The sequence below is a fragment of the Lycorma delicatula genome, chromosome 4 (assembly GCF_047948215.1).
Source record: "Lycorma delicatula isolate Av1 chromosome 4, ASM4794821v1, whole genome shotgun sequence".
Taxonomy (NCBI): domain Eukaryota; kingdom Metazoa; phylum Arthropoda; class Insecta; order Hemiptera; family Fulgoridae; genus Lycorma; species Lycorma delicatula.
Window position 1 is genome coordinate 161,721,035 of NC_134458.1, and position 16,976 is coordinate 161,738,010.

Genomic DNA, 16,976 nt, shown 5'->3' on the forward strand with positions numbered 1-16,976 from the left:
GGAGAACTGCTCCATAATCAATTCTCGAATGAACAAGTATTGTATACAGACATAAAATAGTTCTCTTTCAGCAGCATCCCAATTATTATTAGATAGGTACATTGACATTTAAGGCACATTTAAATGTATATTTAACAATGGTATGCTACACATGTCTACACCTTGTCAAAGATGACTCCCAGAAACTTGATAGTGCTCTCATATTTGACCTTTTATTCCATTGATTGTCAAACAGAGAGACTGATGTGTTCAATGTGGTTGGCAAAAATGAACACAATGCATTTTTTCTGCAAAAAACCTGAAAACTTGTTTTGCAGCAATAGTAACTGATATATCAATAGCCTTCTCGAACTTGAAATGTACTATTTGTGCTTTTTGTGCTAGAGTAGAAAATCATCATACAGACATTTGCCTAAATTGGGAGTGTCATGTTTAAAATTTTGTTTATGGCACATCAAGTAGTACTCTGAGAGGAGATCCTTGGGGAATTTTATTTTCAAGATCCATGACAGAAGAATACATGTTACCCCTCACATTTTATTCTGACAAGAAACTTGCAATTATCCGTAGCAGAAATTGCCTCAAGATCTCAATCATACGATTTGGCTTTAGTATGTTGTATCTCTATGTCCTGTTGAAGACCTTTTCAAGTCGAAAAATACATCTACCACATGTTGATGTTTTATAAAAGCATTCTGAATTTCTAGGTAGACTAAGGATTTATTTGATTTCTAAGGATGGAGTGGAGGATATATATATTTCTTCAATATTTAATTTCTGTAAATGTATACATTTTTTATCACAAATTTATAATTGTTTTATAGAGTAGATATTCAATAAGATTGTTTTTTGGTGCTTAAAAATGATTTATTTTTTTATTATATAATTTCATGAAATTTTAGCCTCTTTATTCACTATCATTTTAAAAAGAAAAAAAAACATGGAAATTTTAATTTATAACTGTTTAATATTTGTTAAATAATATTTGTATTTTTTTTTTTAAATAATTTTAAGTTGGACATGCACAATTTTTAATCAAAAAAGCTTTAAAATTGTTTTTTTTTTTAAAGAAATTATACATTTTCATTAATGCAAATATTTTATAAATTTACATAAAGCTTATTTTGAAGGATATAACTCTGATAATTAAATATAACAGCTACCATCCTATGTATTGATTAACTGTCCTGGGGCAGGTCCCTTGCACAAAATCCATTTCTGTTGTCATCTATTTCCCGCTAAGTTTTTGAGATGTTGATAGCATCCTTTTCTTTAGAACATCTGTGACTTTTAATCTTTTCTAGCCTCTTTTCTAACTTTCTACTTATTGTTCTAGCATCGATATTTACCTTCTCTTGTGAGATGTCCTATCCAGTTAACTTTCAGTTTCTAAATTGATCTGATTAAGTTCATAGATCTCATTACTTCTTCATTTTTCACTCTCTCTGTCTCCTGTATACATTTCAATGCCCTGTTTTGCTTAATTTCTTAACACCCATGCTTCACATCCATACAGAAGTACATAACTCTCCATTATAGAACATAGTAATTATTTATTTCTATTTATCACCTCCTTAGCCGATGCTATTTATTTCATTTTTACTTTTGCAATTTTCTGTTTACATCTAATATTGCAAATGCAGTAGGTTTAAATTTTGTAAGTGTATTTTTTGTGCAAGTTGGAAGACATATTTTAGATGCGGGTTAGGGAACTATACTGTTACTGTGCCAGAGCAGAGTGAAAGAAACGCATGCACTTGCCAGAGTTGTTCATGTCGTCTCTTTCTGCAGGTAGCAGAAACCTATTTTAAAGTACTTTTATTAGAGGTAGCATTAAAAAATACTGGTTGTTGTACTATTGAAAAATAACTCCAGTCAAAGTGCAATAGACATGACTCAAATAAGGAAGACCTTTTTAAATTAAAGATTGAACACTGTCTTACAGCACATAATGGTTTGTTCTCCTATTCATCTTATTTATTTCCACTACACCCACTCACCAACACTGATGTATTCCCACAGGCAAGCAAAATGAATTACTGTGTATCCATTGTGTACACTTACAAACCTTAGAATTGTTGTACCTGTACTGTTTTATTAGTTTAATTCTTACTTTTTTTTTGTACAGACATTCAAATTGGCCTCTTTTGTCTCCTGTCTTTACTTTTGATTTTTTTTAACATTTACTTTTATTCCATGTTCTAGCATAGTGTCTTCTAATTTTGAAATCATCAGTAGAATATCTATGCTTTTTTTCATAAAAACAACTATTATCATATGTAATCATATATAATTAGTTTTCTTTCTCTCCTTTGCTAATCCATTCTTCATTTTTTAAAGGATTTTCAATTGCAATCCCTTAATGTACATAATAAACAAAGTTGGGAATAAAGATCAATTAAAAATAATCATAAGCTTTAAAATTATATGTGAAACATTTTACTCAAAAATAAATATTTATAATGAAACTACTTTCTTCTTCTGGTCGCACACTCTCTGCTATTAAAAAGTGACAAATTTTTGCAGGAAATTGAGTTTTATCAAATGTAAATATTTTTAAATGTCCATGCAAATTTTTATCAACTGCAACTTTTTTTTTCATGTTGTAATCTATTTTTTCTGTAATTATATTTAATGAAGATTAGTGTTAGAATTTTACATTTAAAAATTGTTTCTAATTTTACTTAAATAAAAGTATAAATATGTTTTTTTCCACAACATTTTGATTTATTATTGAACTCTGGTATTGGAGGTATCAAAATAAATTTTATTTATTTATTTCAATCCATAATAGGAAAACTAATTAAAATTTTTGTTTAAAATTTGCTTAAAATTATTGTTTTTCACAGGATATCTATAAACTTAAATTTAAATTATGAAATTTTTAATGAAATTGTCAGTATATTTCATGAAAAATATGATTTTTATACCAGGCTGTAACTCAGAACTCAAGATTCTAAAATTAAATGAATTAAGTTGAATTTTTTAACTGAATTTGAAGTGTGGAAGTTTTTAAAGATAAAGAAGTAAAATATAACTTTAAAAAATGGGGTTAGCTGTTTATACCAATTTTTGTCAATAACATCTGATGTACTGCTTGCATTATTCAGTTTATGTAACATCCTCATTCCTCTTTTATCTCTATGTCATGTCTGACCTAATTCTTCAGCTTTTGGTGTTTACTAACTGAAGTGTGTTAGTTTTCTCAGATAATAAACTGTGACATTTTCTGAAAGAAAAACATATAATAATAATTTTGGTAATTTTTGTTATTAGATTAATTTCATTTACATTATTTCATTTTACACTATTTCATTTACATAAAATAGTGTTTGGTAAAGTAAATTATCCTGATGTTTCTATTCACTTATAATTTTATAATAAAAATGGCAAATGTATATTTTTTGTTATATAAATTTTTGTGCTTTCATGAGAAATGTTTTACAATGCAGATGTGATTTCAATTTTTTATTTTCTTTTAGATTTTTTATCTGTTCAGTAGTTTCATCTAGACATATAAATCTCATTGTACCTGTTTTTCTGTTATTTTACTAGCCTTCAACTGAAGGCTAATTTGAAAGTTAACAATGCCAATTTTGACTACAAAGTTTTGGCAGTATTGTTGAAATGTACTTAGCCAAAAGTTTAAAAAATATAAATCAGTTTTTTCCTCCTTAGAATTTTGTACTATGTGTTTTATTAGACATATAAAAATGTACACATTGTAATGTATCTATTGTTTTTATTATTTGAATGACTGATATCACCAACATGGAATACACAATCAGTTGTTCTGTTCCTCTAGGAATTTTATTTAAAAACAGTTAGAAGATATAATTTGTTTTAATTGAATTTGACCATCTATTTTACCGCTACAAAGTTTATACTTTGTACCAGTAAAATTGTTTATAAAGTTTGATCGATGGGTTAGTCTCAAAAATATTTAGCCTGAGATGTATTGTATTGTAGCCAAGATCTATTACCTAACTGTGATCGAGCTAATTGTCCCATCTGAGGCATTATTAAAATAAGCCAGGAGCATCTTCACAGCATACTTTAGTCATAATCCTTCTTAAACAATTTATTATTCATTCGTTTCTGCATTCTGTCAGAATCAGGACAATACCCAGTTAAATTTATTACTTTTTTTTTGTTTAATAAAAATTCATTTCGTAGCATGTGTAAAATATCAATCCTGATAGGATTTAAAACCAGAACGTTTTGGATGAAAGACAAAAATATAACTACTTTACCATATAGATATGAGTAATCCATTGTATCTTTTTTTAAATGTCAATTCTTACCTGTATCATCTTTTAGTAAGATTTTTCTTTATTTCTCACTCAAGTTCCCAAAAAATTCTCAAGCATAAGAGTTTAGCTTAGAGTAATGTGGAGGAGGCCAAGGCTCATAAAAGGGCTGCAGTGCCAAACAAAGAAGAAGAAAAAGATAACCTTGTAAAATGTTTCATAATATGAAAGTTTTCATGAAATTTAGTACTACTCTTCATGTTAGTTTTGTTTTTAATTTTGGTGATTTTATTATTTTTTAAAAAATAATAAATAAATAATGAACAAAATAACTTTTAAGCTTAAAATTTGTTAAGGTTATAAAGTTTGATCATTTAATTTAATAATAATTTAAATGGGAATTTGTTCTGTTAGAGTATTTAAAAATAACTTAAAAAATATTAATGCTTATAGCAGGCATTAAACTCACGTTGTCATATTACTCATACTTTCTGTGATTCACGTGAATTCAGTTGCATTAAACAAATTATGTGTTTATTCTTATACTTTTTGTTAATATTATTCACAGAATTTCCTGATGTATTTTTCTTATTTTTATAATTAAATATGAAATAATGACTAACCTAGTTTATAATATTATCAAAGCAAACTTAACAATCATCACATCTCTGATTCAGTTTTTTTTAAGCTGAATTAATTACTGGTAATTAAAATGTTTATATTCTCTCTCTTTTACAGTATAACCCCCTTATGTAGAACTTGTTCATTTGGACCTATAGATTATTCAGGTCGATTCAGGATTGGAGGATATTTTTAAATTATATATTATTTCTTTTTTTAATGTAATTTCAAAACTATATTTAGTTTGTAACCTTGGTCTGATTTTGATTTTAGTTCAAAACAGTAGTATAATATACGGAAATGAATTTACAGTGACTGCATTGTTGACCAATTTTCTGTTTTATAGATTTATTTTCTTCATTGTACATCTTCATCTTACTTTACTTACTAAGTAAAATTTGAGTTTAATATTAATATTTAGAAATTGTATGAGTTTGTGTGTATATATACATATATAATAAATCCACACGCACACACACACACACACACACACACACACACACACACACATATATATATATATATATATATATGGTCTTATCTAGTTCAGATGAATATGGTTATGCTGTATGTTAATAGTTTTTGGCAACCTGATGAATCACAGGTCACTTGAAAATAATAATAATATAACTATTTCTTCAAATAGCTGCATTAAAAAAAAGAAAATAAACATCACATGCCAGGATTATTTGGAAGAGTGAAGAATGAAGTAGTTTTTCATTGCCTACTTTACTGAGTTAAATATACTGTTATTGTCATGCTAAACACTGAATATACTGTTATTTATCATCATGCCAAACCCTCTGAAATTCAGGTGATATTCGACCCTGCAAGTGATGCTTTCATCATGTTCACCACAGAGAAATAATAGTGAAAATGATTACTTTCAAAGGTAATAACTTACTGATGTATCTTGAACCTTAGGTACTTACATAAAACGGTTGTGAGAAAGATGAATGGTTATTTTAAAGCGACCTATTAACATTTTCCTTTCATTCAAAAACTATACATTGTTCATTTCAGCAGGAAAAAAGAAAAACTTTTAATTTGTTTATTCTCACTCCAGATTAACATGTTATTGAATACAACAGTAGAACATTTATGGAGAAGTTTTTTTTTTAAACCTTAGCTGTTATCAGTTTCTGTTAATTTTTACAAAATTTTACTAATCTACTTTAACTGTATAATATGAATGAAACAATTTGGTATTGTGATGTTATTCTCCATTATAATTTTATTTTTAAACTCTTGTACGTTAGCACAAATTTCTTTATAAATTACTGATTTTAAATGACCCCCACAAAAAAAAGGTCCAGTGGTGTAAGATCAGCAGATCTTGCTGGCCACTCGACTGTTGGTCTTCTACCTATCCAATGCCCAGGAAACATTTAGTCCAACCTCTGTCGAACTGGAAGTGAAGAGTGAGTAGGTGCTCCATCTTGCTGAAAGTGAAACATGTCTTCATCACGTAAAATGTTTCCATTGTCATCTAATTGATTTTCTAAGGCATGGACTATTAGTGGGTGAATAACTTCATCCAGCAACTGCAAATACTTTTCACGTGTCAAATTCCCATCGATAAATAGTGGACCCAATTATGTTATCACTGTAAATCCTGGCCCACATATTTATTTCTTCACGATCATGCATTTTCCCAACATTTCCATGTTAAAAACATGAGTATTTACATCGCTTCAGTATTGGCAGTTATGTTTGTTAGCAAAGCCATTTAGAAAGAAGGTGAATTCGTCAGAAAAACAAATATTTTTTGTAAACATTGGATTGGCATCTATTAATTAAATCATTTCTTCACAGAATTCAATCCTGTCAGCATCATGCTTATTCAGTTCTTGATGCAGTTGAATTTTATACGAGAAAAATTTATTCAATTTTAATGTAGTGAAAGCAGAACCATAAGAAACCCAGTTTCACAGGATATTTTACAAATTGAGCTCTGAGGATTTGCTACTACATTTCCCAAGATTTCAACCAAAGTTAATTCATCTAAAACCTTTTGCCCTGCACATTTATTATTCATGACAGATCCCGTTTCTTGGAATTTATTTTGTAACTTTACAATAGAAGAGTGTGAAACATTTTTATTTGGATGCTGTTCATTAAATGCTTGGGCAATTCTAGCACATTTACTTTGTTCCTCATATGTAAAAATTAGTTCAGTCCTTTCTTCCAGATTTTAAGTCATTTTAGCAAGACAAATTTACTTTTTTTTGTCTTCAGTCATTAGCTTGTGCTATTCGGCATTTTATATCGCTCCTGCTTCGTCCATCTTTAGTAATTCTACTTCCCAAATAACAAAATTCTTCTACCTCCATAATCTTTTCTCTTCCTATTTTTACATTCATTGGTCCATCTTCATTATTTCTACTACATTTCATTACTTTTGTTTTGTTCTTGTTTATTTTCATGCGGTAGCTCTTGGGTAGTACTTCATCCATGCCATTCATTGTTTCTTCTAAATCCTTTTTACTCTCAGCTAGTATTACTATATCATCAGCAAATCATAGCATCTTTATCTTTTCACCTTATACTGTTACTCCAGATCTAATTGTTCTTTAACATTATTAACTGCTAGTTCTATGTAAAGATTAAAAAGTAACGGGGATAGGGAAAATCCTTGTCGGACTCCCTTTCTTATTATGGCTTCTTTCGTATGTTCTTCAGTTATTACGGTTGCTGTTTGGCCCTGTAAATGTTAACAATTGTTCTTCTATCTCTGTATTTGAACCCTAATTTTTTATAATGCTGAACATTTTATTCTAGTCTATGTTATTGAATGCCTTTTCTAGGTCTATAAATGCCAAGTATGTTGGTTTGTTTTTCTTTCTACTATTAATCTGAGGACTAAAATTGCTTCCCTTGTCCCTATACTTTTTCTGAAACCAAATTGGTCTTCTCCTAACACTGCTTCCACTCTACTCTCAATTCTTCTGTACAGAATTCTAGTTAAGATTTTTGATGCATTTCTAGTTAAGCTAATTGTTCACATTTTTCCTCTCCTGCTTTCTTTGGTATCGTGACTATAACACTCTTTTTGAAGTCTGACGGAACTTCCCCTTTTTCGTAAATATCACACACTAGTTTGTATAATCTATCAATCGCTTCCTCACCGGCACTGTGCAGTAATTTTGCAGGTATTCCGTCTATTCCAGGAGCCTTTCTGCCATTCAAATCTTTTAATGCTCTCTTAAATTCAGATCTCAGTATTGTTTCTCCCCTTTCATCCTCTTAACTTCCTCTTCTTACTCTATAACACCATTTTCTAATTCATTTCCTCCATATAACTCTTCAATATATTCCACCCACCTATCGACTTTGCCTTTCGTATTATAAATCAGTGTACCATCTTTGTTTAACACATTATTAGATTTTAATTTATGAACCCCATGATTTTCCTTAACTTTCCATGCTCCTTCTATTTTACTAATGTTCATTTCTCTTTACACTTCTGAACACTTTTCTTTAATCCACTCATCTTTCGCTAGTTTGCACTACCTGTTTATAGTATTTCTTAATTGTCTATAGTTCCTTTTACTTTCTTCGTGCTGATTTAAGAATTTTCTTTTTAACATTTTCCCATTCTTCTTCTACATTTTTACTTCATCTTTTTTACTCAGACCTCTTGCGATGTCCTCTTGAAAAATCTTTACTTCCTATTCATCAAGCTTCTTTAAATTCCACCGATTCATCTGACGCCTTTACTTCAGGTTTTTAAACCCCAATCTACATTTCATTATCACTAAAGTCGCTATCAATGTCTGCCCCAGAGTAAGTTTTGCAGTCGATGAGTTGATTTCTAAATCTTTGCTTAACCGTGATATAATCTATCTGATACCTTGCAGTATCACCTGGCTTTTTCATGTGTATATTCTTCTATTATGATTTTTAAAATGGATGTTGGCAATTACTAAATTATACTTCGTGCAAAACTCTATAAGTCGGTCCCCTCTTTCACTCCTTTTGCCCAGCCCGTACACCAACTACATTTCCTTCCTTGCCTTTTTCAATGCTTGCATTCCAATCTCCAACTATTATTAAATTTTCATCTCCTTTCATGTGTTTAATTGCGTCTTCAATTTCTTTGTATACACACTCTACCTCATCATCATCATTGGCACTTGTAGGCATATAGACGTTAACAATCTTTGTCGGTTTAGGTTTCGATTTTATCCTTATTACAATGATTCTTTCACTATGCATTTTGAAATACTCTACTCTGTTCCCTATTTTCTTGTCATTATGAAACCTACTCCTGCCTGCCCATTATTTGAAGCTGAGTTAATTATTCTAAATTCACTTGACCAAAAGTTGTTTTCCTCTTCCTACCGAAGAGCTGCACAATACTCGGAGGACTGAGTGATGTTGATATGGCTATTTAAGTCATCCTGACCTATGCCCTTAACAACTACTGAAAGAGCTGCTGCTCTCTTTCAGAAATCATTCCTTAGTCTGGCTCTCAACAGATACCTCTTCGATATGGTTGCACCTTAGGTCCAGCTACTCTGTATCACTGAGCACTCAAGCTCCCTCACCCACAGTAAAGTCTCATGATTCATAGAGGAAGACAAATTTATGAAAGACAAAAAAATGAAAGGCCAAATGGTAGAACAATAAAACAAACCAAATTCCAATTTTAACTAATGAATACAATTTATATAAATCATGATGATGAAATAAATACAATATATACTTTTTGCCACTAATTACATACAATATGAAAGAATACAATTTGCAAAAATTTACCATAGAAACTAAGATCTCAATAATTTGCAGATAATTATAACCTGTTATAACAAGGTAATCAATTTTTCAACATGTTGCCAGCAAAGAAGTAGGTACCTTATTATTGGTTTTTCATATCTTTAACTGATGTTATAATGCTATGCTTATTGGTACGTTTTTTCAATGCTGGAGAAACCTAAGACCCATATTTTTTAACAAGAACAGACGGACAATTTCAGACCTAATGCTTTGGGTTGGTAACACTGTATCCCAACATAATCTAAAAAAAACCACATTTTTAATCATAACTTCAATAGTATGCTAAGCCATTATATAGTAATAGTAGTAAGCCATTATAGTATGTTTCTTTATGTTTGGTTTTTTCTTTCCTCAGTTGAATTATAATTTTAATTGTAAAAATAAAATATCTGTTAAATTTATTTTTTACAAGATTTGAGTTAACTTTATTGTAATTATATCTATATTTTGCATTTTTGTTTCAGTTACAGAATTGTCTTTTAATCAGTGCAGAATTAATCCTTTGGTATATATTTCTTCATTAGCTGCTTTAAATTAGATAAGTAGTGCTGGAAGGTAAGTTTGTTTTTTTAAATATAAATTAATTTAAAGTTATTTAATTACTGCGATGCTATTTAATACTTATTGAAATAATAGAATTATTACTGTACACATTACTTTTTTATATTATTGTTAATTAACAAAAGCATTTATTAGTTTTATGCTCCAGTAGAAACATAGGTTCTGTGATTTCAAATATTCATAACTGAATTAAAGCCAGTTTAATGATCTGTCATAGGATAAAAAGAATGTTATTTATCGGTTGATGTCTTATACGTTCTCAGATTAATATCAAATTTTAATTTTAGTATATTTTGAACAAAGGGAATGTCCTCACATGTAATTTTTCCTATTGATAAATTAAATATTTAATTTATCTTACTCTTTTGAATTACTTCTCATTCCGTATTAATTAATTACATAAAATATTTAAGCAGGGTCAGAATTTAAATTTTGGCTTCATCATGGGAAACAATTTAAATTGAAATACAGAATCATTTTTTTTAAATCAACTCATTTAAAGTGAAAGTTATAAACATTTTATCTTTTGCTATAAATCAATTGTCTTCAGAAATTCTAAAGAGAGCTTAAAAGTCTGAAACTTGATTTAGAGTGAAAGATTAGCTCAAACTTGTGAAATTTTTGTAACTTACATCTTAGTGTACTTCAGTCAATTTATAACATTCAAACAATTTAAAACAAGTCATGGATACCAAAATTTAAACTTCTAAATTAAAACTTTATCCATATCTACGTGTTATGAACTGTTGTAAATGTCATAAAATGAAACATTTTCCGGTCTGATGTGGTCATATTTTGAAATAAAATTCAGTTTATTTTTCAGCTAACTTAAAGACATTAAAATCAAGCTACAGGTAATCTTAATCCAATTGGATTTATTTACTAACAGGTCAAAACCAAAATTTTAATCTTTAAAACTGATATTTCAATTTAAGATTTTGTTAACTTAAGAATTTCATAAAAACTCAGAGCAGTTACCCATTAAATTAAAACAAATTTAATTAAATTTGAATTCTGTAACAATTTGCTGATATGATCATTTCATAGAAAAACATTTATGTATGTATTGCAGGTTATATTCATCCAAGTTTTGAGAGTCTTGAATCATAATATGGCATAAGGTTTTGATCATTCAAATTTGAAACATTTTTGAGTTTCGGAGTTTTGTTTTTCCTACCCATAATTTTGATCTATTTACATAAAGAAATGTGTGTATCTACATAAATTTCGTAAGTCTACCCAAAATAAACATTTATTTTTTTATTTTTAATCGATTGTTTTAATTATGTCTAACTATATTTGTTATCAAGACTAGTTTTTGTATGAAAATAGCTATGAATTGGTTGGATTATAATTGAAGTAAAGTTTTTATTTAAAGTATATTTGCATGTGAATAGTTCATTAAAATATTATAGATGAATTGTTTTAACTAATTTTGAAGTAGAATTTTTATGTCAAACCAGATTCAATTAGTTAAATTACTGTTTTTGTTTTAAAAGGCAAGTGTTGTGGTAAACTGTGTTATTGTTTGAAACTGTGTCCATAAGGTAAGACCTTGTTCTAGTACTGAATATTATAGAAATAACCTGCTCTATGTATTTATCATTTTTTTATGTTATGTAATTTTTATTTTGGATATTTTTTCATTTTTAAGTTCTATAATAGTATATGTTTTTCTCTTACCGGTTAAGTGCTTTGTACAAATAGATTTCTAATAATAAATGTTTCTTGATTGCTTCATGTAAAACGTTCTGGTACCTTGATAACAGTAATTATATGATTCCATAAAAATACATACAAATTTGACATTGACTTTTATTTATTTATTTAGTCAATCTTTATTAATAAGATTTATTATTAATTTGTTTTATATATGTCTATCTCTTAGTTTATGAACATTATGGTTTTTGAAAAATGATTTCTTAATTCATTTTAACAGATAATTTGTTAAATCATTTTTAGAAATAATTTTTATTTTTTAATTGATAAATGGAAAATTATTTCACTAGTAACTTGTTTGGGGAAAAAATTAATTTTTTAATTAAAATTTTGTTATTTTACTTGTAATTAAAAGAAAAGTTAGTCATTTGTTGAAAAGATTTGGATTAAAATTTTATTTAAAATTGCTGATTACAAGACTCCAAACTTGCTCAAAGTACTTTAAGAAAATTGGGTGTAATCAGAACCATAAAACAATACATTGCTCTCCACTCACTCATACAGATCCAAATTTTTGAAGAAAAAATGACAATAATCTTGTTACAAAATTTGTATGTTACAAAATATACCATCCAATGAATTTATGATGTTGGATAAAGTTATTTGTTAGATTCATCCAATGAAGGATGTCATCTAATTTTATTTTTCATCATACATAATATTTATTTATTCTGTATTAAAATTAAAATAACAGCATGAAAAAATAGGCAAGCTATTTCAGTAAGGCATATTTATTGAAGTATTTATTCTAAAAATACTTCAAAGAAGCAACACTTTTAACAAAATATATTGAAAATAAGAGACATTAATTTCACCTTCCACAGTTTCTTCAGAATAATAAAATCCAAATTTGGGAGTTGTCATTTGGTTATTTTACATTTACAGAAATTGATTGATGTTTCATTTCTTGCATTTTTTCTTTTTAAATTGCATAATTCTTAGTAAAAATGGAGTATTTGCCTGATAAAACTTGACTACCTGATAACCTCATCAGCTCCAGATTTTGCTTCTTATATAGCTACAAAGTAGCAAATATTTTCTGAATTGACTTATACCAAAGATTGATAAGTGGTCCATCAAATCATGGATAAATGAAAAGGTGGTTGTAAGAAAATAATGATCTATGCGCATAAGAACCATAAAATGAATCATTGTTGATCACATAAATATTTTTTTTAAGAATCAAAACTACCAAATACAATCTGGTTATATATAATATAAATTGATAAAAATACTCATAAAAATTCATTAAGTTGTAATGTAAATATGATTAAATACAGGCAGGTATAATTTACATTAACAGATAGATAGTTAAAAAAAAAAGAAATCAGCACATATCTATACGAAAAATACAAATAAATTTTAAGCACCACTTACAAAATTTTGTGGTGAAAGGTGGAATTAATGAAATTTACCATAAATTTATCATTGGTTGAATAACAGCATTCTGTTTGGTGGACAAGAATAGGGACTGACTGTATTGCAGCTACAATAAAAATTAGAGGTGTACTATAAACTTTAAACTAAGACAGTTAGAAATTGTAATCAATTAAACCAGGTGTTATTATTGTAAACCAAATGCAACATCTTAACTTTTTATTGTCACTCCAATGATTTAATTCCAATATCTGCTGCAGCTATCCAGCATTAGAATCGAAGGGATATTGTCTAAAAATACTTTTTATAAAATAACCCCTAGATCTTGGTAATGGAACACATGTATAAGGGATATATATATTTAAATACCTAAATTTTATATATATGTATATTATTGCATGTTCATGGTTCGATCAGGATATTGAGAGATTAACAGTTTAAGAATGTTTATATAATTACAATTTATTATTTTAATAATATAGAACATAAATAAAATAAGACAAATCAGTAATAATAAAAATGAGAATAATAATAATAATAATCGACAATAATAACAATGACAATTGTTACAATAATATAAGTTCTTTAACTCAAATACCTTTCCTGTTCACCAATAAAACTATCCTTTAGTTTATGAATGAATTCAACACTTTATCCCTTTCTTTAATTGTCTATAATAACTCGCCAGTCAACCTCCTGCAGTCCCCCCACTGTTCTCACCAGAATTACTTGTGATGTCATCTTAATCATGTCGAACTTGTACACACTAGACATTCACTCCTTCACTGACTCGTATAGTAACTCCTCGCAGAATACTTGCTTGATACAAAACTGAACTCAACTCGTCTTCCCTGGAGTATTTGTACTCCTGCCCTCCTTACCTGCAGAACCAAACCCAAGTTGAAGCATGAGAAGATCTTTAGAGACATTTTCTCATACATTCTTACCTTGGTCTGGTATTTCTTCTCATGGAACATCTGTGGTAGGTGTGTCTTTCAGCAGTATTACAAAGAATGATTGTTAAACGAAACTGCTAGCCTTAGAAAAAAGATTCCTGTTAGTCCCCTTTAGGATTCCTCCCATTATTATATTTTCTACTACTCTTCTTAATTGGCAAGAATCCATTACTCAGGTCTGTTATACTGGTCTTGTTACAATATATATATATAAGGGATGAAATTGTAATAAAAGGACCACTTAAAAAATGCCAGACATTTAATACGAATTGAATTTGAGATTAGTTGATCTAAAAGCTGTGTGTTTAACCACTGAACCCATTGGTTGGCATAAATCGACAGATGCAAATTAATAGACTTAATTACTTGCTTTATTTTGACTCGCAATGCTTTTTTTAAATTTTTTTCATGTTTGTCCTCAAATCTTGCATCCTTAATCTAACATACTTCCTGACATTGCCGATTGATGAAATTTTGCACAGTTACTAAGGTCGGGTGACAATGTAATATTCCACCATTACTTTTGCAAACATCCCCCGTACGGGAATAAATTAAAGGTGGAAATTAAGGGTGCAGGTGTAATAATTTAACATACTTCCTGACATTGCCTACTGATGAAATTTTGCACAGTTTCTAAGGATAACCTGTAAGGAACCTATAAGGAAATAACCTGTTTATTAAAGGCTCCAGATATTTTATACTTTATACAAAGCTGCAGTGAACTTAATTTTTAATTAAATATAAATTGTGTGTAATTGATAACTTTCTGTGCTCCTTATATGATAGATAAGTTGATATAAATGTTTTCTTATTATTGTAATTTTTATATATTTTAATTTTTATAAATGTCCATTTTACCTGCAAATAATTTTTAGTACTATCTGTGCATTTATAGTGTACATGTTGGTATGTTTTGTATATTTTTTGTATGTGTTGTTTTAAACTTGCATTTTTATTGTGCTGCTATGCTTAGAAATGAATAGTTACTTAGAAATATTAATAATTTTTCTTTTTACTGTTATTTAGTATTATCCGATAATATGTTTTAAATGTTTTGTTATAGACTAGTACTACTGTATTATATTACTAGGCATACTTGTGTTGCATCAAAACTGTTTGCTTCATCATAACTAGGCAATTTGTTAGTTATTTCATATTTATTACATATATATTACAAGCCGATCAGAGCTTGCTTCACTCATCCAACTGTCTAGTTGGGGGCTCTGCCCCCTGGACACCCGGGGCCGACCCTAGCGCATTCTGAGGTTCCCAAGTGAGTCAGGTGAGCAAAGCGAAACCCAACTGGCCCCTGGACTCCCCCATAGCTTGCTTTGCTTGCCATTAATGTCTGGCCAGAGGGCTCCACTCCCTTAACCCCCACAGTGTTCATTACCCTCATAGTTGTGAGAATAGTACTGATAGATAACAATTAAAGTATTCAGGCTTTATAGAAACCTGATTACAAAAGACGGAATAGTAGTAACTATGGTAACTAAAGTACAAACACACCTTTGATGATGAAAAATTAAGTTTATTTCTGATGCCATGGTGGCAGAATTATAATAATGAAGTAAACGGACTAATTTTTTTTCTTCCTATAATGAATATCTTTTAATTCACAAATTCACCCCCAAGGGATAGACCCCCAGTCTATAGTTATTAGTATTATTCTATATTTATTATTAGTATTATTAGTATTATTATTATTATTAGTATATTTATTTAGTATTAGTCTATAGTTATTAGTATTATTAGTTATTATCAGTATAGTTATTAGTATAATTATTAGTATTATGCAATTCTCACACGATGCGAGAGCAAACAAACGGATAAACTTTCGGCTTTATATATAAGATTAATATTGTAAATACCTGAATCATTGTTATATATATATATTTTTGTAATTTTTGACATGTTGATTTACCAACTATGTTTTGTATGATGCGCAGGTAATTTCTTTGCCCTATGTGTGTTTTGTATTTGTGTATTTTTGTATCCTTGTCAAACTGTTTGTTTTTGTTTTGGTACATACTCTTAATTACCTACCTAATAAACCTGCTAATAAAAATGTTCATGTTTGTCTTAGTAGAACAATGAGTAAAAAATAATTCATGCATATTCAGTAATGATTTGCATTTTCAATTTACATAAAATATTTTTTTCATAAATATTGAAAGTTTTGCATAAATTTTTTTCATAAATATTGAAAGTTTTGCATACCTTTTATGTAACCAAGACAGTTATCACAATCTCTCTAATGAAGTTCATTTTGTAAATTATTAACATTTCTCATTAGGAACAGCATTTTTTCAGTATTTTTATGCAATTATTATTATGATAATGAAATACAAATTAACATAATAATGTGAAATGTTTTTTTTTTTTTTTACAAAGGAGAATATTTAAAAAAACTTCTTGTCACAGTACAGTAAGTGCCTCAGAAGGGGACCAGTTTTAATTAACCGTGAAAATCAGTAGGGTTCTATTTTTACTAGCTTTATATCATCCTACAAAGTTTTATCAAAACTGGTTAAAAATTGCACCCAGTATAATGAAAAAAATTGAAATACTAGATTGTGGTGTTCTTTGGTGGTTGGGTTTCAATTAATCACACATCTCAGGAATGGTCAAACTGAGACTGTACAAGACTACACTTTATTTACACTCTTACACATCCTCATTCATCCTCTGAAGTATTAAGGTAATTACCGGG

General features: G+C 28.7%; 1 protein-coding gene across 2 annotated transcripts in view; it reads left to right on the forward strand.

Annotated features, from left to right (window-relative positions):
• Positions 1-16,976, forward strand: part of milt (trafficking kinesin-binding protein milt) — a 370,892-nt gene that overhangs the window by 38,444 nt on the left and 315,472 nt on the right. The window contains exons 2-3 of one of the 2 annotated variants that reach the window (XM_075364617.1): positions 10,115-10,205; positions 11,284-11,440. The gene's annotated coding sequence lies outside the window, so the exon portion shown is untranslated. The remainder of the gene's footprint in view (positions 1-10,114; positions 10,206-11,283; positions 11,441-16,976) is intronic. The other variant, XM_075364618.1, reaches the window with a different exon arrangement.